This window comes from Mus caroli, chromosome 15, assembly GCF_900094665.2.
Source record: "Mus caroli chromosome 15, CAROLI_EIJ_v1.1, whole genome shotgun sequence".
Taxonomy (NCBI): domain Eukaryota; kingdom Metazoa; phylum Chordata; class Mammalia; order Rodentia; family Muridae; genus Mus; species Mus caroli.
Window position 1 is genome coordinate 82,421,713 of NC_034584.1, and position 23,605 is coordinate 82,445,317.

Below are 23,605 nucleotides of genomic sequence, written 5' to 3' on the forward strand. Positions count from 1 at the left end.
CCTCACAGAGGCTCTTTCCCTCCCAGGTAGCCCCAGTGGAGAGGTATTTTCTGTCTTCCTGAAAGCTAGCTTCTTTTGTGATAGTCTTATTGCCTCTCCTTCCAGGCCCTATTCTACTACGAGGTGGACAATGATGGGGCCAGTGTTCCCAGAGCTGCCTACCCCTCCGACCAAGGAGAGATGCTGTTGGTCAACCAAGAGCTGGATCTTTCTGTTGCACCAAGTCTACCAGAGCTTTCAGTCTCCAGAACTGGGTGGGTTGGGGGACAAATTTAGTATTAACATACTGCTAGTCTATGGCATTTTGTTACAGAGTCGGGTGAGGGGACCAAGACATCTCTACAGCTGTGCACACTGCACAGAAGCACAGTCTCCTTTGACTGTAAGAGGATGCTATGTGCCATTTCTAAAACTCTCTTTTTTTAAAAGAGCCAACTTTAAGAGCCACTTTAGCACTCCCTAGTGGCCCACAAAATCAGTCCTGTCTTTCTTTCAATGCCCAGATGTCTGTGATGTGACAGCGGTTCTCGAAGCTACCACCTTCTTATCTAGCAGATCCAGGCTGGATGGTAGGCATCAGTGTTCCTGAACCAGGCTGAGCAACTGGCTCTGGTTGGACCAGCCCAAATGCTGGGAGCTATAGGATAAAACGAATGGCTTGGAAAATTATTCCCAAGAGTCCATCCCTGGACTGGACAGGTCCCTGGATTTCATTTGCATGATTTAGCAGAAGGAAGCTTGAACTGAAGTGCACATCATAACGCTAGTGGTTTGCTTTGGATAACACAGCTTGGCACACACATCCCCGTTTACTGCCTTTTTGTCTCCAGAAAACACCACAGCAGTTATATAGACCTCAGTTTAAATAGCTCCTCTGCTGCCAGCATTCCAGGGTGACAATGCAATTGTGCTGTCATTTGCATATGGTGTTCTGGTAGAAGGTGTGTTCCAGATTTATTGGACATTTTTTATTCACCTTCTGTGGCTGAGTTCTGAAGCTCACTATGTGCAACTTATAAGGAGAAAATCTGAGTAACGAGAACGTGCACAAAGATGCATGTCATTAGCCCAGTCAGACACAGCCGAGTGGGCAATTCAGGAGCACAAGCTTGTGACGTGATGGAATCTACAGGGTGTCTCTGAAATGCATGGAACTGGTGACCCCAAGAGTGGGAGTCCAGTCCACTGCTCTGAGCTTCATGAGACTCTGCAAAGAACAACCTGTGCTCTTGACCTACCATCCCTGGCCAGACAAGAAGCAGGGACCTGGCAGGTGAAGAAAGTGGTGTTGATGTTCTCAGAAGGCCTGCTACCCCTGAGTATGGGACAACCAGCATCATCCACCTCCTGAGCATGGGGGGCTGGGGCACAGTCTCAGCAAATCCCATGCACCCACACATATGCACACACAGACAAACTCTTGCACACTCACACACTCATCCTAGGGAAGCTGCTGACTAAGTTGGCACTTGTGCACATCCTTAGCTACTCTGATGAGTGACTCTGTCAAGTGACCTATGGCTTTGCTGCCTTCTTCAAGATTTAAAGATGCTCGATGCAGCGATAGAGAGAGAAATGGCTCTGTAGTTAAGAGCATTCATTGATCTTATGGAGGATCTAGGTTCGGTTTCCAGTATAAGTGAGAATTCCTGGAAAGAGGCTGTGTCAGCAAAGATTGGTTGATTGATTGATTGATTGATTGATTGATTAGAATTATAACTGCAGTGATGTGGAGAGGTTGGAAGGTTGCAGCTTCAGAGCCTAATGTTGAGCTAGTGTTAGCCAACACAATGACCATTCTTTGCATAACATCCTGAGATTAATAGATTTTTTAAAAACTTTTTTAAAAATGTATTAAGTAAGCAGACCACAGTAGCTTGCACAAACCCTAGGAATGTCATAAGATAACTTATGAGACCTACAAGAGAGACTCCGCAGTCTTTCTGTAACCACCTCTCCCATGTACACACCAGTGTATTTTTAAATTGCTTTCATTTACAATTTTTACTGTCCTGCTACTGTAAAATATCATGCCACTGCTTCCACAATGGATCACGGAACCTGGAGTGACCCAGCTATGTGTTTCCTGGGACACTGTCGCTCAAATTTGGCTTCATAATAAACTATCTGTTAACGCAAAAAAAAAAAAAAAAAAAAAAAAAAAAAAAAAAAACCACAGCTCCCATATTAAAGAAAATAAGAGCTTGTTCTGAAGCTTGTTTTGAGTGATCATGACCTGGGAGCACAGACTTGGGTTACCTTAAACTCTACGTCCCAACATGNACAATTTTTACTGTCCTGCTACTGTAAAATATCATGCCACTGCTTCCACAATGGATCACGGAACCTGGAGTGACCCAGCTATGTGTTTCCTGGGATACTGGCGCGCCAGTGTGGCTCCATAATAAACTATCTGTAAACACTAAAAAAAAAAAAAAAAAAAAAAAAAAAAAAAAAAACCACAGCTCCCATCTTAAAGAAAATAAGAGCTTGTTCTGAAGCTTGTTTTGAGTGATCATGACCTGGGAGCACAGACTTGGGTTACCTTAAACTCTACGTCCCAACATGGAAGCTCTTGTGTGATGTTTTATAGTTTTACAGAACAAGGAAAGCCATCAAATCAAGGTGAATTTAAAATACATTGGTGGGTACATCAGATAGGTGGTTACAACGAGGTGGGTGAGGCTTTTTATAGGTCTTAAATATTCTCTGATGACACTCTTTTTGGGTTGGTAAAAGCCAGTGCATCTAAGGCAAGAGATCCCAAAGGTTTTCATCTATTAACACAGGATGTTGGTCAAGGAATGGTTGTTCTAGAGACTAAATCTACCCTAAGATAAGGAAACTAACTTCTGAGAGTGCAGCATTCCAACTCTGAACAGTACTGAAATTCTGTCGATAATTCTCTGCTTACAGCGTCTTTTCAGGAGATGGTTCACATACAGATCGCTACCTTTAAGGAGGGAGCTATGGTTTTTGCTCCCTACTTGGTGGCACAAGCCACTGGAGCTTCAGTTCCTCAGGATCCCATGCCATCTTCTGACATTTATGGGTACCAGGAATGCATGTAGAACACAGACATTTATTTATGCAGGCAAACATGTACATGATGTATTACATGTATATATAACATTGATTGATTAATTAACCAGCCAATTAATTAAAAATTAAATATGCAGATTATGGATTTCTGAATTAATCTCATAACTTAGTAAGTGACTACGACCCAGCTGTTACCATCCCTGCTCCAGAGTCTCCTCCTGATAGTGTGAACACTGGGGTCTCTCCCAAAGATAGCATCCCTTTAAAACATATGAAATGCACTCATGTACTGAAAGGAACACAGGAACCAAGAAAGAAAGGAAGGAAAGAAGGAAGGGAGGGAGGGGAAAGCAAGAGGTGAGCAGGAGAGCCAGTATTTTAGCTCCAGATCACTCATGGTGAAACTAGATGCCAGTTGCTACAGACAAACTATAGAAGAAGACCCTGTTCCCAGAGGATGAGTGTCTTAGAGCTTCTGTCACTATGATAAAGCACCCTAACCAAAAAAGCCCTGTGGAGAGAAGGTTTTATGTCACCTTACACTTCCAGGCAACAGTCCATCAATGACGACGAAGTCAGTGCCGGAGCCCTTAGACGTCCTCTGAAGCAGAAGCCATGGAAGAGTGAGAGCTGCTTAATGCCATGTTCCCTGAAGCTTTCTCAGCATTGTCTTATTGTAAAAGTTAAGCCAGAAGTACCACCATCTACAGTGATCTGGATCCTCCTACACCAACCAGGTATCAAAACAATGCCCTGCATGTTTGTCCAAAAGCCAATCTGGTAGGGACATTTTCTCAACTGAGGTTCTCTTTTCTCAAATTACTCTAAGCTTGTGTCTTATTGACAAAAATACTAACCAGGACAGCTGAACCCTTGTGGAACTGACAAGCTAATGCATTACTCTTAAACTATAACCTTTCCTTGTTTTTGTTTACCCTCAAGTTCTCATATTAATAAGAATATCTAAATATAGATTATTACAACTTCAAAAGTCTTTAAAGGTTTCAACCTAAAAATTCAGTCTCTTTAAAGCATCTAAAAATCTCTTTCAAACTTCAAAGTGTCTCTAAAATATCCTAAAAGTCCTTCTCAGATATTCAAAATATCTCTAAAACATCTAACACCTCTCAGCTGGGAGCTCCTGTACAATCAAAAATAAGTTACATATTCTTTACTCCAAGAAGGAAAAATCAGAGCACAGTCACAATCAAGTCAAAGCAAAAGCAAATCTTAACAGTGTTGATAAAGTCCAGTGTCAGACATCCGGGACTCACCAACCTCTGGGCTCCAAAGGACTTGGGCAACTCCACTTCTCTGGCTATGCCACCAACAAGACACATAGCAGATGTTATGGGCTCAGGCCAGCTCTGTTGTTGCTGCTCTGATAAATCATCTCATGGTGCCTGCATCTCTAAAACGCTGGGGTCTCTACCAAAACTGGGCTGCCCTTTCACCAATAGCCTCTACCAGGCTCTCATCAAGGACTCTTACCCTGTAACATGTGGCCAAGTCTCAACAAAAGAACCAAAATACATTAAAAATGTAAAAATAAGAGAAGCTGAAGCTCTAAGTGGGAAAACATAACTACATTTTTTTAATTGAATAGTTAAATATTTTAAGATGTCAACTTCCCCTAATTTGACTTCAAGATTTAACAGAGCTACATATAGTGTGTCTGGACAACTTTAAAAATAAGAGTCTAAAACCTAACTCAGAAATATATATAAAAATGTAGAGAGCCTATTATGGTCAAACAAATGTTTTTAAAGCAATGCTGGAGCTTATTGTAGTGAATCAGAGTGATTCCCATGGGTGCATATATTTGAATAGTTGATGCCATTTGGTGGAATGGTTTGTGAAGGATTAGGAAGTATGACCTTGTTGGAGGAAGTATGGACTGAGAGCAGGCTTTGTGGTTTCAAACGCCCACACCAAGTCAGACTAAAGGCCACAATGCCTTTAGTCCCAGCACTTGGAAGACAGAGACAGGCAGATCTCTGTGAGGTTGAGGCCAGGCTAATCTACATAAAGTGGTTCCCAGGACAGCCAGAGCTACATAGTGAGACTGTATCTCAAAACAAAACAAAACAAATAAAAACTCACAAACAAATAAAAAGCACCATTCCCAATTAGCTGTCTCTTTGCTTCCAATTTGCTGATCAGATGTAAACTTTCAGCCCCTACTCTATCACCATACCTGCCTGCCTGCTGCCATGTTCCCCACCGTGATGATCATAGACTCTAACCCTCTAGGACTGTGAGTAGAACACGCGTAGTCTCTTATAAGTTGGCCTGGCCATGGTGCCTCCTCACAGCAGTAGAAAATAACTGAGACACTTACACATGGCAGATTTTGAGTTTACAGTAACACTAAAATAAATAAGACATGAATATGAAGATGGGCAGATATGTCAATAGAACAGAAATCCAGTAACAGATAAATAATTACAGTGTCGATTGATTTTTTTTGACAAAGTCATCAAAGTAATTAAAAGGGAGAAAATATTGGAACTACATGATGCTCAATTACCTGGACAAACACATGTAGAAGCAATGAGACACTTCTAGTTTCCAATCTGTTGTGTGATGAACTTAGATGTCACCACTCCTGTTGTAGAAAAAGAGAGAAATCAGAGAAGCAAATCAACAATGAAAAACTCCTCTTGCCATGGAGCCAACTGCTTCCTGAGCCAGAGAGACAGACAGTGGTACAGGGAGCCCTGATTTCCACAGCAGAAACCGTCACAGGCACCTGAACTCCAGTTGTAATTTTAACACGATTGGGGGCTCCATTCAGACACATCCAGGAGTAAAACCCCAGGGAGGTCCCATTATAGTGTGGGGAGTCTGTACTTTTGTGAGTTTGACCTCTGACCAGAAAAAAAGCTCCCATGGCTCCAGCAGGGGTGGGAGGTGGCTACCATGCATGAAGAAGGCTGGTACATCCTCTTCCCAGCAATGCCTGTTACTCTTGTGTGCTTACTCGTGCTGTGAAAAAAGTAATACTCTAACCAAAAGCAAATTAGGGAAGGAAGGGGTTTATTTTGGCTTATATCTCCAGGTCACAATCCATCATTGAAGGAAGTTAGGGCAAGAACTCAAGCAGGAACTGAAGCAGAGACGATGGAGGAACATTGCTTACTGGCTCACTCCCAAGTTCATGCTTTGTTAGCTGTCTTATACAGTCCAGGCCTACCTGCCTAGGGAATGGTGCCACCAAAAGTGGGCTGCACACATTCATCATCAATCAAGACAGTCTCTAACAGACCACGGACATGGCCCATACACAAATCTGTAGACATTTCCTTGATTCATAAGGCTTCAGCTTCAGAAAAACCTGAAGTAATATGACTGAGCATGTTCTAAAATTAATGACAGATAGCAAGAAATAGACCCAGGAAGCCAAAATAGCACCAAAGAGGATAAATACCCAAAAAGTCTACAGCCATCATACCATATCCAAATTACTTAAAATCAAAGACAGAGATAGATTTTAAAAGGGATTGGAACCTAACAGAGCAAGGAGAGTGAGATGATGTCAAGGTTGTCTTCAGAACCCATGCAAGCCCAGAGAGGAGGTTCAAGTAAGGAGCAAACCCACGAACCTTGAACTGAGATCCCATTCATTGTATTTTTTCAGAAGTGAAAGAGAAATAAATACTTTTTTGTATGCCCAAAGATGGAGGGAATCTGTTCCCAATAGTCTATTCTACACAAAAATGTAGAACATTTTACACAAAAGAATTTCTTCACAGAGAAGGGAATTACACAGGCCAGAAATTGGATTGATATAAAGAGGATTAATAAAGAATAAACGAGGCTAGGGATCTAGCTCACTGGATAAAGCGCTTGCCTGGCATTCCCAAAGCCCTGAGTTTGATGCTAAGCCCCACATAAAACCTAGAGTGGTGGTGCACACAGTAATCCCAGTACTGAGGAGGTAGAGCCAGGAGGATCAGAAGTTCAAGGTCATCTTTGGCAACATAGAGAGTTCCAAACCAGATCAGGCAATATAAGACTCTACCTAAAAAAATTAATCAATATTAATCAATTAATAAATCATTAATTATTAATCAACTTAAATTATTTTTCATATTCTATAAGTTAACAGATAACAACTTGTTCAAAATATTACCAATAACTGGTTAGTTTAGCTCACACACAAGTAAAATAGTTGCTATTAATACTCACAGGAGGAAGGAACAGAGACACTTAGATAAGACTTTTGTGCTATCTCTAGGTTGTTTCTCTTGTTTTGATAAACACTTTGGCCAAAATCTATCTGGGAAAGAAAAGACTTGTTTTCTCCAATAATTCCTAGTTCTCAGACCATCACTGAAAAAAAGGTCAAGGCAAAAACCTGCAGGCTGGAACAGAAGTGGAGAACATGGAAGAATGTTGCTTAGTAGCTTGCTTCCAGGAGCACATTCAACTAATTACCTTTCTTATACCACTGCACTGCCCACAGTAGGCTAAGCCTTCTCCTATCAATGGACAATCACAAAAATGCTTCGTCGGCATCGCCACAGGCCACCTTGATAGAATCATTTCCTCAGTAAGGTTCCCTCTTCCTAAGTAGAGCAAGTTGACAAGCAGGAGTAGCCATCACATATCGTTGTATAATAGTAAATAGTGTCATTTCAGAGTGGACTTGAATTAATTACAAACAAATATTTCAAACAAAAAAATATTTCAAGCCCTAAGAAAAATGTATATGACCAACACATTAAGAAAGAAAAAAGAGGTTGGAGAGATGGCTCAGCAGTTAAGAGCACTGACTGCTCTTGCAAAGGTCCTGAGTTCAATTCCCAGCAACCACATGGTGGCTCACAACCATCTGTAATGGGATCTGATGCCCTCTTCTAGTGTGTCTGAAGACAGCTACAGTGTACTTATATAAATAAAATAAATCTTTAAAATAAAGAAAGAGAGAGAGAAAAGAGAGTAGAATTCGATAACATCTCAGTTCAACCCACAGAACCACCCCCCCCAAAAAAGAGTCATAGACAAAGAAGAAAGAAAAAGAGGGAGAGAGAGGAAGAAAGGGATTGAAGGAGGAGGAAGGATGGGGGCACTTACGGAAAACATTAGCTATTTAATAAATTGTAATCTAACACATCAATAATCACTTTATATGTCCATACTCTAAATATTCCAGTTAAAAAACAGACTTTACAGAATAGATGGATAAAAAGTCAACAACCATGAAAAGCAAGACCCAACTACATGTTGTCTACAAGAAACCCACTTTAAAGAGATGGGGATTAAACAAACACTTGGAGTGGGGGCCATCCCATGCCAAAGCTGATCGAAATAAAACTGGAGTAGAGTACATAAGTTAGTTTTAAGCAGAGCACACTTGACGGCAAAAAAACCAAACTTCTGGCAGTGAGGCACTGCACAATGATAGAAGCATCACTTTCATGCAGAAACCAGCGGATCCCTTATGTCCGTAATGAAGCATCAAATACAGAAGGCAAAGACAAACCGAACTGCAAGGGGAAAAGAAATCCACCTTCACCCTATGTCACACAACACATAAAGATTCATTTGAGATGTAACACAGGAAGACACGCAGAATATCATCACGATGGGGCAAGCGGAGATTTCCTACTCAGGGTGCAGACAGCACAAACAACAGCAGGAAAGGTTGATAGATGAGAATTGCTGAAATGAAGAATCTCCGCTCATCGGCAGATGAGGCAAACAAAGCACACGGGCGAGCAGAGAGAAGGCTCGTGAATACAAAGCTGACAAAGGATGCTGGAGGATCTTATCAGGGTAAAGTGTGTGTACTCTTAATAATAAGAAGACAAACAACCCAAAGGAAACAGACAAAAGTCTAACTGGCAGGCACTCTATACTGGAAGCTGGGTGAATGGCCAGCAGCCCTGTAGAAGGTCCTGAGAGCTAGTCTCATTAGAGATGCAAAAGAAAAAAGGAAAATCTAAAGCTAACAAGTCATAGCAGAGACTCACTACCAAAGGGGCAAAACTGGCAGAAATTAAAGTTCCCAAACACTCTAATGAAAACACGAAATCCCTCTATGACCCTGGGAAGATACAGGAATTTCATACAGGCATTTATTACACCATAAGTGTTTACTTTGTGATCTACAAGTCAACTGCTAAACACATACCAAGAAGTAGAGGAAAGAAATAGAAAGGAAAGAAGGAATAAGAAAGGAAGGGATGGAAGGAAGGAAGGAAGGAAGGAAGGAAGGAAGGAAGGAAGGAAGGAAGGAAGGAAGGAAGGAAGGAAAGGGATATCTTGCAATGAAATTTTTTAGGCCAATTTAACTTACCATGTCGAATGTCTACCCAACAGACTTGTCTATGAAAAGAACAGATAAAACTGTAACTTTTAACATGTAAAGCATTGCCAAGAATGTAGGGCAACTGAAATTGTGTGTGTGTGCCTTTGGCAGGAGAATTCTGGAACAACTGCTTTGAAAAATAACTCGTCCTTGTCAAACGAGGTAAATTTGGGCATAACTTATGTCCAGGCAATCCTGTGTCTAGGTTTGAATATTACACTCCCATGTCCGTGGGCATCAGGAAATGCCAACGGGGACGTTTTAAGAAACCTGTTCTTGAAGCACAAAACTAGATGTCCATCTGAAACGGGATAAATAAATGGGACACATTTATGTATGTGTACAAAGAAATGTTCCATATTAATGAAAATGTACTTCAACAGCAGGAGACACATCAGTAAATGTATAATAAGCTCTATAATATAGGCAAGCCTTAGAGCTGTTTCCCTTTAATGCTGCGTGGTTCTGTTTTACGAAGTTGAAGAATACATAAAAATGTATTGACGAGCTGAAAACGTGCACTAATTGCTTTGGCATCACTGTCAGCAACTTAGAAGGAGGAATTTTCTTTATTTGGTTCACAGTTTGATGGGTTAGGGCCATGGTCACTTGGTCCCATGTCCTTGACAAGAACACTACGGTGACAGGACCCCCTAGTAGAGAGTTGCTTACTGCCTGGCTGCTGTGTGACTTTTCAGTGGGTTTGTTCCTCAACACCCCAAAGAGGGCAGCAGACCAAAGGAATGATTCTCTCCAAGGGCAACAAGTAAAACAGTGGCCTCATTGGGATTATGCAGAGAAGCTCGGGTGATGTAAAGTTTGCACGACCCAACAGTGCAAGGGGAGGTTGAGTCACAAATGCTGGGAAGAAGCTAGGGAAGGAGCAGTGAGCCTGGAGACACACCTCTCTCATCCATAGCTCAGTGGCTTCAAGAAAGCTGAGGGGCTTTGTCTAGGTAGCGGACTGTAGGCTTCTGTCCTTAAGAAGCCTAACTCTCAGAGAGAACACTGTGTCTGTTTGCCCCCATACTCACTCCACATAGCTTGGAGTAAAACCGCTGCTTCTGCTTCCTGTCAAAGGCAAATGCCAACCTTCTGGCCATGAAAGCTACGCATGCACTCGGTATGAAGGACACATGGGTCCCAGCCTCACCTACCAAAACTTCCTAGGTCACCTAGTGCTATAAGAGTTGTATCTCTGGGTTTCCAGTCCTGATCTTTGGACCCTTGTCTGCCCTCAGGAAAACTACATCGGGCTGCTTGTCAGAAACGCAGGCTTCTTGAGATTTGTTAGGCAGAAGAGCTATCCTCACCTGGGGATGCACATCAGAGGAGTAGAAGCTCACACTGGTGTGTGCTCCGTGTCTCAGGTGTGCACCGCAGCTGAATGCAGAAAATCAGCCGCCGCAGCTGCTGACATGCCTGTGAGCATCAAATCGCAATAGATATTTACAAACAGCATGTATATTAAATGAGTGCTCATGAGTCTCAATCTGGGTATTGTGCCAATGTGGATGTAGGGTATGCACGCTTGTGTGTGAATGCATGAGTGTGCACATACAGATGTGCATGTGCGAGAATGAGCATTTCCATGCATATGTTGGAATGGGAGTGTGGATGTGCCGCCTATGCATGTGTGTGTGCAAGTGCGTACGTGTATACGCTGACATGTGCATGTATATGTAGGGGCGTGTATATGCACATACTGTGCTCCTCTGGGCTTCCCTTCCTCCAAACCCACATCAGCTCTCGTGGGATGCTGCTCCGGGTCTCTATCTCACCCTGTCATGAGTGTCCCTATCCCAGGGACATGGTGATTGACCCATGCATCATGAGGGAAGAGCAATGGGTGAGGGACAACACTACCCACTGAGAACCTGCTGTGGGCAGAGCCAGTGGAAATCCTGCTCCTTCTGTAGTTGCTCAAAAGTGCTGGCTTAGGACAACTTTCAGGCCGGCTGCAGTTGGTATGTCTGCACCAACTCATACACTCTCTTAGCCCAGGGAACCTCTATTTTGGGATAGATTGGAGAAATCCTGGGCTCCTACACTCTGCCCTGCCTAGCCAAGAAGGAAGCTGTGGAGGCAGTCAAAAAATGGTAACAGCCAAGCATTCCCAGCCTTTGAAGGTGGATGAGCCCTGAGAAGCCTTTCTCCACAGCCCCTGGATTAGAGGCATGGTTCCCTAGAAGGGAGGCTCGGTCACCTGCTGTCTCATGGGATTCACCATACCTGCATGATGTCCAAGTCCCAGGTGGCCACCAAGACCACTCTTGAGGTTGGATAGGATCCAGACTCACATGGGCCCCAGGCTAGATCATAGTGCCCAGAACATCTCTAGTCCTTGTCCATGGTAACTGATGGCATTTCATCTAGGCTCCACCCCACAGTTACCTGGCAACAGTCATGTGTGCCTGACTATAAAAGAGGCTGCTTGGCCCTCCTCACTCTCTTCTCCTCTCTCTTGCTCTTATTCCCTTGCCCTCTTCCCCCTCTCTCCCCATTCCCCTCCCACCTCTCTCTCTCCATGTGCTCATAGCTGACCTCTCCTCCTCCTCCTCCCCCTCCTCCTCCTCCTGTTCCTCCTCCTCCTTCTTCTTTTCTTCTTCTTCTCCTCCTTCTTCTTCTTCTCCTTCTTCTTCTTCTCCTCCTCCTCCTCCTCTTCTTCTTCTTCTTCTTCTTCTTCTTCTTCTTCTTCTTCTTCTTCTTCTTCTTCTCTCTCTCTCTCTCTCTCTCTCTCTCTCTCTCTCTCTCTCTCTCACACACACACACACACACCTCAGCATGGGCCTGCAGAGGCACCCCCTTCCCCAACTCCATACCGTGCCTCCACCAAACATATCCCTGCCTTCTTTTCTTTTTACAAAACACAACAGTGATGACATCTCTTCGCCTCTGTATGCCCTCCTTTAAAAAGAGATTTCTCCACCAGAAGCCATGTGAGTCCCAATGCCAGGGAGAAAACTGGCGCCACATAAATGACCAAGTTCAAGAAGCTACATCCTGACAACTGGCATTTCCTAAACTCCTGTTTCTTGCTGAAACTCTAGAAACATCTGTGCCCCAGGTCTGGCATGAATCCATCTCCTCTTCATGGCTCCAGATCTCAGGTCCTTTGGGGCCTCGTTTTGGTACCTTGAGATGCATTTGTTACCAGTACACAGGCCCCCTGCTTTGAAGCCACCCCACCCCAACCCTGTTCTGACTAGCTGCCTACCAAAGGAAGCACCTTCTCTGCCCAAGGAAACCATCCCGGAGTCGGAGGAACCAGTGTGTGTCAAGAAAGAGTTGCTCTGTGGCAACATCAGGACCACAAAGCAGGAAAAATTTTCTCCCTCCAGCAGAAAGCTTCATCCCAACCCCTACCTAGTCAAACCCCCAGACGCCCAGGGCAGCGCCCAGGCCCTCGGAACAGTTGATTTTCATTCTTTAAAACTCCTCTGCGCTGAGCTCAGTTAATTACAAAACTAGTTCGCACTTGTGATTTTGGTTTGCAGCCACCTCCGCACCGAGTAATTAGACTGTGGCATTCAGGAGCAGTGGAGCGTGACCCAGCTCAGTCTGGTGAGGCTGCTGACAAGCTCTGCCAGACCCAAGCTTGAGCTCAGCCTGAGGCCCTACCACATTTAAGCCTGGAAGGCGTTACAGGGACAGAGCTCCACAAATTAATTAGCAATTAAAAACTTTATTTACAAAATCAATCCATGGGTACACGCCTTGTTAAAATGCTAACTATTATTTCCAGGCGACTTTTAAATAAGAAATGAACAGAGATGCTAGAGGTTGACAGTGCGCCATGCGAGAACATCTTCAAAAACAATTTGCTGAATATTAATGAACTGAAAATGTCATTTCTGGTCCAATTACTAGAAGTAATTAGTTTTTTTAATTATGGAGGAAGTAGAATTTTAATAAGGTCAATTTTACAATTACAGTTTAAAAAATACTAATTGTATTGTCATCACATCTTATATAATAAATGACATTAACTTGCTAACATCTGTTGATTTTCATGTAAATAAAGCAAAAAAATATCATGGCATTGGGATCCTCGAGGAGTGACAATTTAATGAGAGAAAGTCTCGGCACAGGAGGACAGGGGGACACTAACGGCTCCCAGGAGGTGATCTGGAGGCGTCCCCAAAGACCTGACTGAAGGCAGCCCTGGAGACAGGAACTCCACCAGGCATTTTACACTTAACCACAAGCACAAGGCTTTGCAAAGCCCAGCCTCAGATAACTAGAGGGTGGAAAGGACGGTGGGATCCTGCTGTGACACCGTCTCCCCCTGCTGGGGACAGTGTGAGCCCGGCAGTACAAGAATATCCATAACCAAGCTCAATGCTCAACCCCTCCACCACCCTTCCTGTCCAACCCGCTTTCCCAGATCCCCACTGAGCCTTCCTGTCACAACTGCAGGTCCCTTGGGCCACCGCATCCCCTTGCTGACTGATCACTGACCCTCCTACAGTTCTTTCTGTGTTCAGGAATCTCACTCAAATGGTTCACAGAGCCTGTTGGCTCCATGGCAATACCTGTGCAGGTATGCCTTACTCGAAGCTACATACAACTGACACCCTATTGATGACCAAAGTTCAAGGCCCTGTCTTCTTGGACATGGTTGAATGTCGAGAAGTACATATGCTAAGCTAATCCTCAGAGTTAGCTATTGAGGATATAGAAACTGGGTCCAACCATAGTGTTTGGAGATGGGGATTTCAGGGATGTGGATAAAGCCAGCAGAGTGGAGTTCATGCATATATCCTGCAAGCTTTATGAGAAGGGAGAGGGGAACCACAGGACTCTGCGTGTGATGCCCTGTGGCTTCTCTGGACTCGACTGGAAAGAAGCCAGAGCCTTAGCCAAAACAAGCCTTTAACCCTTTGAGACTTATTCCTTCTGTAGTATTGGGTTGCTAAAGCAGACTACAGACTAGTATACAAGTGATGGCAATGGTCCTGACAGAGTGCTACACTACTCTATTAAATGCCACCATCAGTAACACTGTACTGTATCCCATAGCAACAACAAAAAATACAGTAAACAAAGCATCTTTAACATCCACTGTGCACCCAGCTGTCAGGGCTTCTCATACACACTTTAGGGCCCTGTGGATTCTCCAAGGGTTCACACAAAGAGACAGACACAAAAGTGAGCAACTCTGCCCGAGTATGCAACTAACACAGTTTGGAATGCTCTTGTAAAGGCAGCGCCTGCCCTTCACGTGCCAGCAGGCGCCGGCCATGCACATGTCTCTCCTTACCTGCAGTGTTGCACTGGGCAGGTGGGCTTTGAGGGCAGAGGGCCCAATGGGATCAGCTTGGTTCAAGGAGAGTATTGGGTTGGGTGTGTCTGGGGCTGCTGCCCTCACAGAGCTGTGAAGAGCAGACACTGAGGCAGGCAAGGGAACCGCCCAGGGAGCCCTGACCATCTGCAATTCTAACAGCTGAGGGAGATGGGCTCCACTGCAGTTCTTCACTTGGCTGAATACTGTGTGGCCTGAGTGTTCTGTAGACATGAGAGTCCAAGCGTGGCCCAGGGTTGTCCCTGGCCCCTGTCCACGCATCCTCATTCCACACAGCCACATGGGGGAAAATGAACACACCTCTGGCTGACCTTGAATCCTGTCGGACCCCTGGCCTGAGTCCTAGTCCAGACAAGAATCCCATACCTCCTTACCGTGTGCTCTGAGTCCTTGTGAGGAACTTCTCACGTCAAGGCTGCCCGCTCAGCCCACACCTAGGCCTGACTGCAGGTATTGGGGCAGCCATTTGACCCAGAGCTGGCCCACCTCCTCAGACTCCTGTGTCCTGCTGTGAGTGGCCCTGTAGTCATCTATCTCCACCCAGCACTGACACAGGCATTACTGGTAGCAGGACAGATGGTCCTGATCCAGGCTGTTTCCTCTGTGGGCACTGTCCTTCTCACAAAAGGAGCACGGCCCTTGGCAGACCCTGTGCTCCCAGCAGAAGTTCTTCAGGTGTCTGAGTACTCCCTGAAGAAGTGCTCTCCCGGCTCCTGGTGAGGTGTCTCCCTGCAGAGAACAGCTTGCGGCCATTAAAATGGTTTGTGGGTATTTGTTAGATACTTGGGCGCATCCTATTGAATTTTAATTACCCAGATTAAGATCTAGCGATATAATTATTGAGGTATATAAAAGTTTTATTTGAATATGGGCATCCTAGAAATCAAAGCTGGTGGGACAGTAAATGACTTTACTGTGTTTCCCTGGGAGGTATCTGTGGGTGCCAGGACATGGACACTCAGCTCAAGGGCATCCGCAGATCGACCTCTCCTGGGCTGTCTTGGAAGGTTCCTCAGGTCGAGAGGTTTCCTGCAGGATAAGGCTTCTCTCAGCAGAGGGGTAGGGGCAGGCCACACCTGTCACAGGCTCTGGGCCTATGACATTCTGTCATGACAACTGTCTTCATGTTCACTGAGCAACCATCAGACCTTGAAGATTACCACCAAGGAACAGTATTCCTGAGAACCGAAGCCTCAGACACTGCCTGAAAGTGTGTTTATCCGTCTCCCACTGCACCAGGTCAGGAGCCCCGTTGCATCTCAGTTGTGACTGACCATAATTCAGCTGTCCCGGAATAAATGTGTCTTGATAGCTATAAGGCTTTAGTTCACTTCTAAAGTCCTGAAGGCATTTGCCACAATTCTGACCCCTTGTGGATGTAGAGACTTCTCAGGCTCTCAGCTAGCTCCCTGTGCATCAGCCCCTGTCCTTCAAAGGTTTCCTTGACTACTGCTTCTCTCTCTCTCTCTCTCTCTCTCTCTCTCTCTCTCTCTCTCTCTCTGCCCTGCAAGGAACCTTTATACTCCCAATGCCCCCACACACAAGGAATTCAAAGACAAGGTACCAGATTCCATCATCACCTCAATTCTCTAACTGAACCTTAGGGTTACCTTCTGATCTAAATGATGAGGACAGGAGATAGAGGTGAGACAGGTAGCTTAAGGAGGAGGACTCAATCTGTGTCCCTTGTCCTGGCTAGAGGCCAGAAGTGTTTGGTGACTCTGATCCCTGATCCTAATGATTTTTGGCTTAGCTCTTAAAAAGCAAGAGGGATATCTTCTGAGGAGATGCCTTAGGGAAAGCCATTTCTCAGGCCTGGGGGAGACCTAACAAGTCAAGCTACCCAAAGCGTAACAAAATTAATCAGGTTGGACAGGTTAATCATCTAACCAAGGGACCACCCCTCGGGAAGGTGGGTTCATCTTAAATCCATGCTGAGGAGTAGGAAGGAATAATTATCCCTTTAATGAGATGATGCATTCTTCCTTCCCAGAATTCCTAGCCCCTAGCATGCTAACTTAGAGCCTCAGCAAGCTCGTAAGTCACCCTACTTCTCTGAATTATGAGTAATTCATAGTTTTTGTTTTTCTTCCATCTCTTTCCTAAGAATGTTTTCTCCAACACTCTAAGCTTCCTTAACACTTTGAGCTTCTTTCTCAACACAAGGTGTGGCTGCTTGTTGCCGTATGGTTGACCTCCCTGCTCTCATTCAAAAGGCCTGGCTTTTCTCCTTCCCCATCTTCTTCCTCCGGGGAGCTGCCTGCAAGATTCACAGCTTGTCTACTAATTTTATACACAAAGACTTTTTTTTTAAAGACAAGGTACACTGCCCACCAGTGTTGAGCTGGGATCAGACCTATGAAGAGTTCAGAGGGTGAGTGCTGGGTCAGCAGGCATGTCCCTGTGATGTGGCCCCAGACATGAAACAGGTTTCAGAGCAGCAGATGCAGTGGTGTGGGCTCCCAACTGTCCATCCAGATTCGGGCAAAGTCCCCAGGGACACTCAGGAACCAATTGGGGACAAGCACATCAATACACCAGGAGCTCAAGAACCCAGGACACCCACGCACCTCATTCTTATTCTTCCCTTTTCTCTCTGGTTCAACAAAATCAACTGCCGTAATGGCCGAAGCAGTGTGTTTATTTGGATGTGTCATAGGGACAGAATGGAAATCGCTCCACTTCCAGGGGAAGGCGATTGGACAATATTGAAAGTAAGTTATGGGCTTTTAGAGAGACGAGCTTAACAAGGTGAGAGCGAGCCCCCTCTCAACCCGGGATAAAAGCTTTCGATTTCCCTCATAGACCTCAATTCATCGCAGACTGGGCTTAAAAACAGACATCATCGAGGCCCAAAAGCTGTGGTCATTCACTTAAATAAATCACTTTGTTCTGGCTCTGTGGCGCAGAGCTCTCGCTGGGCTAAAGGTTTGATTATGCCCGGGGTCCCGCTAAGCCTCTCAGGTAGATTAGCATGCTAAAAAGAAAAGAGAAGGAGAGACAGTTTAAGGGTTTTATTTTCATCTATCCTTTTTTCTAAGATCATTTCTCACTACAGAAAAGGGCTTCAGGGTTGAATGAACACACAAAATGTAAGGGCTGCGCTGCTGTAGTACACACACACACACATACATGCAGGTGTAAGCACAAGCATACACAGCTGAAAAGGACACACCACACTCTGGCTTAAGTTATACAGGCACCTGCCATCAACACATCAAAGAACTGGGGAGGCAGCCACTGCCGTCAGCTGGCTTCTTCTCTAGCAAAGGTTAGACCCACCTCCCCAGGAGGAAGTTGCCTCTGGTAGTTTTGCTTCTAAGGCTTACATCACACACACACACACACACACACACACACACAGAGAGAGAGAGAGAGAGAGAGAGAGAGAGAGAGAGAGAGAGAGAGAGAAACATGGTACTCAAAATGGGCAGTGGTGGCACGCCCCGCCCCCAGCCTCTCTTGCACTAAATTCTAACTCAGAGTACCATCTAGCATAGAAGGCAGCTCAAGCAGGTCTAAGGTGGGAAGATTGGGAGATGCAAGAGGACAGGGGGTGTAGCTGAGGCTAAGCACGCCCAGGCTCCCTCTCAGCCTCCTGGCCATGGGCTCTGAGCTCTGTTCTTCACACACTCTGCCCTAGGAAGATGGTCCCAGCATTAACTGTGTGCTGACAGCCTCCAGAGGCCTAAACTGACTCTGAAACCCATCCCCTAAGAGCTCTCCCTGAGACAGTCAGTCCCTGCCTCTAGTTTGCAGTCTGGCATCAGAGACAAAGTTTACGGGCCTGGAACCAGGACACCAAAGAGACAAAACTGGACCTTGTGTCAGATGCTGAGAGGAGCAGGAGAGGGGTGTGTCCATGGGGATGCATGCAGCTTCCTGAGGATGTGTGCAGCATTCTGAGGATGTAGGCTGCTACACAGATCAGATCACCCGGCTCTCAAACACCTCTACTGGGAGACAGCTACAGAATGCCAGGGCAGGCACCACGAGAACCCATCCCTTGAAGCACACACACACACACACACACACACACACACACACACATCAAACAAACAAAGTTCTAAGCCGTGAAATACAAAAGCGCTTTCAATCAGGTAAGCTGAGAACCAAATCCCGAGAAAGTCTGGGGAACGTCTCTGTTCCAGCTGAGAAGATGCAGCCTTAGCCGGCTGCCCGAGACCTCTGTTCCTGAACTCTGAGGGAATAGAAGAGACACAGTGACAGATGGTGGCAGGCCTGCCTCACCTCCCAGGTTGGCTGAAGGACTGGTCCAGGGTGCTTCTGTTTGGCCTAACTTTTGAGAAAAGTGGAGGGAATTTGTTGGAAACACTAGAAGATGAGCCAAACAACACTCTGCAGTGTTGGCCCGGGATTACAGCAATGAGCTCTGGATTCTGTAAGGAAACGCAAGAGAGCTCCTTTGGGGGAATTAGAGTGTACCTTTCTTTGCAAGTTGTCATGCCCAGGGTAAGATGAAGTTCAGAGAAGATTAGGAGCAACTTGAGCTCCCATCCCAACCCCCGGGTCAACTTCTACTCTACACTACACTACCTTACACTATTGCACTACACTGCTACACTATCCTATACTATATACTATACCACTACACTATGCTCTAGCACCACTAGACTACACCACACCACTACACCACACTAGTACACTACACTACAGCACACCACTACACTACACCACACCACTATACTACACTCACTACACTATTACACTACACTGCACTACACTGTACTACACTAGTGAAAGCAAGAAACAAAGACTAAGGAAGGGCTGCAGGAGGCCTGACCCCAGCAGAAGGCTGGGAAAATATTTTTTTTAATTATTATTATTATTTATTTATGTTTGTCTTCGGCATGGGTGTCATAGTATATGTGGAAGTCAATGACAACTTGAAGGGGAAGTGTTCTACTTTTATCATGTGTGTCCTAAGGTCAGTATTCAGGTTGTGTGTGTGTGTGTGTGTGTGTGTGTGTGTTTGTGTGTGTTACATACACCACCTAATTGTTCGCCATGTACCCTGACACTGGGCAGACATCACATAGCACCAAAATGTCAAATGTTCTTTGTCCTAATGAAGCAAATAATTTATAAATGCCAAAAGGAAGGATATTTTTATTTATCGCCTCTTAAAAGATCAGTCAGGTATCAGATTTACACCTCTTTGGACAGGCATCTTTTTTCTTTCCGGAATTACTTGGTATAAATTAAATAATAGTGACTGGCATTAAAATTCAACAACAAATTCATTCTGTAACTCAGGGTGGATCAAGACAGGTAGAGTCAGATAATGGCGTGGTTTCAGAACATGTGGGTCTACACTGTAGATGCTCAGGTGTTTGCGATGGTCAAGACAAGCTGGGCTCTGGGATTTACACAATGGCAACTTCCAAGGAGCCTGTGCTGTCTGAGGGACCCTCACGTGCATACGTGGAAAGACATATACACACAGGCATGCACATGTCCCTGTGAATGCACTGAAACAACCTTGTAGGACCTCCTGTGACCTCTGCAGGTCCAGGCTAAAGCCCTTATGTGGAATTCCGGTACTCTCAGAGAACATGTCATCAGACACTAACATTTGTGTCCTTATTTCAATGTGTTTCATCACTTTCTCATCGCTGAGGTCCAACACAAGGCAGAGACAACTGAAGGGAAGAACTTCTTTGGGTTCATGGTCTCCGATGGTCTATGGATTCCTGGTCCTGTGTTTGAGCAGAATCTCATAGTGGCAGTAGGGTAAAGTAATGGAGATTTCTTCACTTCTGACAGGAAGGAGAGAGAAGAGAACATAAAAAAGGACCAGGACAAAATGTAGCATCCCTCCAGGATATGCCCCAAAGACCTATATCCTTCCTCAAGGCCACACTCCCTACTGTCACCATCTACAAATAATGACAGAGTCATACTGTGACTGGATTCATTCATTAGACTGGAGCCCTCAGGATCTAATCCTCTGGCACCCTCAGAAATGTCACTAGTCACGGGAGCATCTCTCAGCCAATCAAGCTGGCAGTCCAGATCAGCCATCCAGCACTTGCGCAGGTCCAGGGCGCCCAGGCTCTGCTGCTGTGCCTGAAGCCATGGCTTCCAGAGGTCTCTCTCTCTCTCTCTCTCTCTCTCTCTCTCTCTCTCTCTCTCTCTCTGGTGTTGTTTGGTACACAAAGGCCCAAGTCTTGATCCACGGCCAGCTTACTTCATGTTAGTGAGAAAGAACTGAGCAGGCCAGGGACCCTTGGACAGTGTGGAATGTCAGTCTCCCAAGACCACAAAGGCCCTTCACCAGTCACCTCTATTTCTCTCTGGGACTCATAGCCATCTTGAACAGAGGGTGTGACTGGGTCTCAAGTGTGACTGGTGCTGCACACAACTCTGCAGTCAGAGGCAGGATGTTGACCAGACTCCTGGCTCTCTGCAGCATCTGAAAAAAAAAAAAAAAGGTACTAGAGCATCCAGACCTGTAGAGCATCCAGACCTGTGTTAAGCAAAAACCAATCAAACTCCCTGTGGCAGCAGCTCATCCCAGGGTGGCAACTCCTAGCCACCCTGGGATGAGCTGCTATTTTCTGTGAATGCTCCATTACAGGTTAGCCTTTGGTCAGGGGTCCTTCTAGATGCTAACTTGACCCCAGCTAACTTTCTTGCTACTGCCATAGACTTTCTAGGGCACAGGGCCAGTCATGGTCCCTCCCACTCTTTTTCCCTCCCCGGGCAACCTTTCACCGCATGCTCAGAAATGTCAATGAGAGATTGCCCTCTAAAATATTACATGACAACCCCCCCTCCACCATGGCAGCTAACGCCATCCATGAGGTGAGTTGAATGTTTATATATTCAACCCTCTTTCCCTTGCTGATTCCATATCCCTGCATTCAAGCATGGATCAAAATCACTCTCCCCCAGCCCTCAAAAAATATTTGCTGAAAATTTCCATTCTAATCTTTTCTAGTCTAGCCTCTAAATAGTATACTATAATCACTATGTATTCAGCATCATATTGATGACATACCACATGTCATCCAAAGGAGACAAGGTTCCCAGGAGGGATGCTCAGGCCATGTTCAAACACTATGCCAGTTTACAGCTAGGAGCCACCAATTTTATTGTCCTCTAGAGTCTCCAGATCCAGTCGCCTGCAGAGTCCGAGAAATCAATCTCTTCTCTCATCCCTTGAAAACGTCTCTGTCCTTCACACCCCGATGTGAAAGACTCCGCATTCTTGAGATTTGTATTCTGAGGCATCACCGCATCTCTCCGCTCTGTGGTTAGTTTGTTGCTGCAGCATACAGAGTGAAAGCTCCCTGTGGCCTCCTACAGAGGTCACATGTGAGGCTCCGTGCGTCACTGGCAACTAAGTCACCATGTGGCTTTAGTAACGGAGTCTGAGGGGAAAACAATCTACTGAGGCAAAGCCTGCAAGTTGTTATGACTCCTTCCCACCGTGCCCACCACCATAATGTGACTTTCCAGAAGGAACAGTGACCGGTGTGCAGATATCGCATCGAAGGATCTTGTTTGTCCCTTAATCTTGGAGTCCAATGCTGGACCCTCCTGCCGGTGGCCAGTAAATGGAGGACAGATGAAAGGCTTGCAGAGGAAAGCTGAGGCTGAGAATAGCCATACTCCCTTCCCCAGACCTCAGAGGACCTGGACAATAGTACTCAGGAAGAAGAGAACAGAGGATGCTGGGATTGGTATTCTCTCAATGCCAATCTCTCATCCCGTATGTTGTCCCTGCAAGCCTGGTCCAGCCCTAACCACCCTCAGGTAAAATGTACCCTAGATCTGTGTCTGCTGGACACAGACAACAATGCATTTTGGGGGGTTGCTTGTTTATTTGTTTTTGAGACAAGTTTTCTCTATGTCGTCCTAGCTTTCCTGGAACTCGCTATGTAGAGCCCGCTGGCCTCGAACTCACAGAGATTCTCCTCCCTCTGCTTCCTGCATGCTAGGAAATTAAATTAAATGGAATTAATAATTAAAAGCTTGTGCCACCACACCCAGCTCCTTCTCCTCTTAAAGTGTTCGCTTGCATTCCTATCATCGGGAAATAAAATCTCGCAGTTTTCTATCTATTTTGCAGCCAGCACTTTCCCAGCTTCTCCGGTTGCTTTATGTGTGATGACAGTTTTCCTCTTGCCATGGTAAATATTTTCTTATGGGAAAAAAAAATATTTCCTCTACTTCTTCAAGTGTCGTGTCCACAGAGGCCCTGACACCTCTCGAGAATCCTGGTAGAAGGATTGGTAGAAGCCTTCTGGCTGCTCTGCATCTGGGCACAGCTGACCCATTCCCACCGAAGACCCAGGGTGACCACGCAACCCCTCTGCCTGGTGATCCTGTCACCCAGCATGACATTTAAAGGACTACATAAGGCCAGGTGTAGAACTACAAAGGAATTAATTTATACACATTAGAGAGTAACCAATTTAGACATATGTAGACACACATGCTTACAGAATCTTTCAGTCTGTGGAGATCACAGGGCCCTGGCATCAGAGGGAGGGACTGAGAACTGGATGGGACATAAGTGTGTCTGTGACAACCCAGAGACTGCTGAGGGAAACCCTGCAGGAGGGCAGGCTTCACTGGCCCTCTACCTACCGCTGGGAGGAGCAGAGAAGAAATAGTGAATATGGCTCCTCTCTTCAGTTTCCTTCTGTTCTGATCTTGCTGAGGTTCCCCTACAAGGGGGAGCAATCAATCACCCTGCTGGCCCTTCTCAGCAAGAACATTCCTCTCTGCTAAGGATGTGTGCTGTTTGACAGAGCTCATCAATGCAAGCCCCTGGAAACGAGCCACTGCAATCCCACTTATCTTCAGGACAGACACGGGGGGGGGGGGGGGGGGGGGGGGGGGGGGGGGGAACGACACTTGGCTTTGTACCAGTCATGTAGTCCTGGTATCCATAGCATCCTAGCATCCAG

At 45.5% G+C, this 23,605-nt stretch overlaps 1 long non-coding RNA gene across 1 annotated transcript in view; it reads right to left on the minus strand.

The window, feature by feature from the left end:
- Window positions 1-19,806: 19,806 nt before the first annotated feature.
- LOC110311012 overlaps window positions 19,807-23,605 on the minus strand; it is a 4,883-nt gene continuing 1,084 nt past the window's right edge. The window contains exons 2-4 of the long non-coding RNA XR_002379891.1: window positions 23,283-23,362; window positions 20,969-21,099; window positions 19,807-20,443 (exon numbers count right to left, since the gene is read on the minus strand). This is a non-coding gene — a long non-coding RNA (uncharacterized LOC110311012). The remainder of the gene's footprint in view (window positions 20,444-20,968; window positions 21,100-23,282; window positions 23,363-23,605) is intronic.